Here is a 3141-nt window from a genome sequence, read left to right as displayed (position 1 = left end):
GAGGAGGAAACACATAGAGGAATCATCTTGAAAGAGGGTGACACAAGTATTATTTCTATAAGATGTCGATTCTTTCATGTTCATGCCATTTTATTGTGTTTTCCTAACCTTCATATCCCAATACACCTATTACCATACTCATCTCTTTATCTTTCTTACCAATCTAACCCATCTATCTCATCACTACCTTTCATCACCCAATCCACCATTCATTCCCCTACTTGTTTATTTTTTATCCCCTCACGTACATGAAGTCCCATGCATACATGGTCACCCTTCGTCCATTATACCCCTCACCATACCCATATTCTCACCACCTACCTCATCCCTACCATTCATTTCCTATCCTCCCACGTGCATGTAGTTTATGCACATGACCCCCTAGCATTCTTCCCAAGCCTTCTCATGAAATTCATTTCCCACCTAAACCAAATCCCATGCCCACATCCTCCTACACCATTCATACCCATCTTTCATGCCTATCATGCCCACTTCTCTCACTAGCTTCTTCACCATTTCCACCCATTTATTTTTTATCCAACCCTGATACAGGTGACCCATGCGTGCATGGCCATCCAAACTCTTTTAGAAGCCCTCCACCAAAGCCTTTCCTCTGTCAAACCCGGATCTCAAGCCAATCTTCTCTATATCCTCCTCTCTCCATCCTTCATGCCCATTAAACTCACCACCGTACTCCTCATTTTCATCTCATATTCGACACCACATCCAGCATCTCTCCTGAAAAATGAATCCATCCCAGAGAAGAGGGATATTTATATATAGTACTGTTGTAGCTATTGAAGAACCAATCAATCATTATGTTAATGGGAAATATACTCAACATTTAATCAATGGACAATTTGTGGATGTCGCATCTAGGAATACTTTTAAGACATTGGACCCCAGGACAAGGAATGTGGTTGCTAATGTTGCTGAAGGTGATGTGGAATATATTAATCGAGCTCTCTTGGCTGCTCGAAAGATGTTTGATGAGGAACCATGCCCAAGGATGACTCCTTATGTGAAATTTAGGATAATCTTGCGTTTTATTGATCTGCTTAAAACATAATGATGAGATTGCAGCATTTGAAACTTGGGATAATGGGAAGCCATATGAACAGGCTGCAAAGGTTGAAGTGTTTTTTATGATAGGTTTGGTACGGTACCATGCAGGCTAGACAGATAAAATTTATGGTCTCACATTTCCTGCTAATGGAGTGCATCAGATGCAAATTTTGCATGAATCCATTGACGTTGTTGGGCAGATTATTCCCTGGAATTTCCTATTTCTCATGTGTCATCCTTCTCATGAAGTCCATGGATATTGATAAGATTGCAAATTTCCTATTCCCACTCCGTTTGATTTCATCACCTTGGCAGAAGCAGAACAGTGCTTGAAGGCTCTTGAAGCACTTAATAGCAAAGGAAGACTAACACCTCTTGGGAATGCTATGGCACATTATCCCTTTGAAATAAACCAGGGCTTACCTTATCTTTCCTACTGTTAATGGAAACCCATAACAAAAAGAAAAGGTTGAGGACAAGAAATTGTTTCTATGATAAATCTGATGTTGAAAAGAATCGCATAGCAACTTCCCATATAGTGACCACAAAAAAGCTTAATGTTACTTCTGTTTTGGGGTTGCATCTCATGTCCCAACTAGGGTCGATGACATATTTTGGGAATAGTTCTTCACTGAGAATCCTAGTTCATCCACGAAGGAAGTTTAGTTAGAAAGAAAGGATGATGAAAGCATGAAGAATGAAGGAAAGCCTGGTGATCATGGCAGGTTTTGGTGGAATATAGCAACCAGCTCAGGCGTAGCATCTTTGAAGCTTATTTTGGCATTCTTCAAGGATTCAAGAATTCTAGACTCGAGCTAATGTTGCCTCATGCTAAAAAGCTTTTGCAGTTCATTGAATCGGTCTCCAGAGACAAGTACATGGTGGAAAGTGTGATTTGGAGAGTAAATAGTAGGCCATACTTGCAATGGCATCTGGGAATACATATTCTCATGACATGTGGAGTAATTTGAGGTTATTGATCCTCCTTAAAGTGAATATATGATGGAAGTCAACGAACATGTGAATCATCCAGTTCACACTTCTCTGAAACCTAACGTGACCATTTCTAGTAGTGTGCAGGAGTTACTAGAATATCTCATGTGCTTAAATGTTATGTACCATCCCATCCATCAGTGTTCAAATGGTAACACATGGTGTTCTAGATGCAAATCTAGGGTGCATAACCGATGTCTCACTTGCATGCATGAACTTGGCAATATCAGATGTCTCGTCTTAGAGATGATAGTTACGTCCCTTGAACTTCCATGTAAATATCAGAGTTTTGGGTGCTTGGGCACATATCCTTATTACAGCAAGCTAACACACGAATCTCAGTGTGTCTATAAACCCTATTACTGCCCCTATGCTGGACCAGAATGCACAGTCATTGGTAACATTCCTTATCTAGTGACTCACTTAAAAGATGATCATAAAATTGACACGCACAATGGTAGTACTTTCAACCAGTGCTATGTCAAATCAAATCCTCATGAGGTTTTCAGTTTCTTGGGTCAATACTTCTGTTTGCATTTTGAAGCTTTCCAACTATGAATGGCGTCAATCTATATAGCGTTCTTGAGGTTCATGGGTGATGACAATAAGGCAAAGAGTTTCAGTTATAGTCTAGAGGTGAAAGAGACTGGCAGGAAGATGATTTGGCAAGGGGTGCCTAGAGGCATAAGGGACAGCCACAGAAAGGTTCCTGGCTACAACTATCTCAAGCATGTGTGATGGCTAGAAAGGAATCAAGCTACGACTATCTCAAGTGGTTCTCGATCTGAAACCAACATTGGGATAGCCACTCAATGATGTTTGTCTAACCCTACAAACGAAGCAAATGACCAATATCTTGTTAAGCTTGGAATAGGACCTTTTTCTTATGGTCTTGTGGTATTGTATGTTTGTGACAATGGCTCTGTTTTTAGTCCTGATGTGCTTGATCTTACAAGAAGAGGGTCTCATTGAGAAGTTTGCAGTTGGTGTCTCTATGGTTGCCTCACCTTCATTGGCTATCTCATACCCAATCCCATTACTCACATCTCAAGCCCACATGTATAATTTTGGTTTGCATGGCCA

The 3141-nt window shown here is 40.5% G+C and overlaps 1 pseudogene; it reads left to right on the top strand.

The window, feature by feature from the left end:
* Positions 1 to 1990: 1990 nt before the first annotated feature.
* LOC117920587 lies at positions 1991 to 2796 on the top strand (annotated as a pseudogene).
* Positions 2797 to 3141: the final 345 nt, after the last annotated feature.

The sequence above is a fragment of the Vitis riparia genome, chromosome 1 (assembly GCF_004353265.1).
Source record: "Vitis riparia cultivar Riparia Gloire de Montpellier isolate 1030 chromosome 1, EGFV_Vit.rip_1.0, whole genome shotgun sequence".
NCBI lineage: Eukaryota > Viridiplantae > Streptophyta > Magnoliopsida > Vitales > Vitaceae > Vitis > Vitis riparia.
This window is presented reverse-complemented; position numbering and strand designations above follow the sequence as displayed.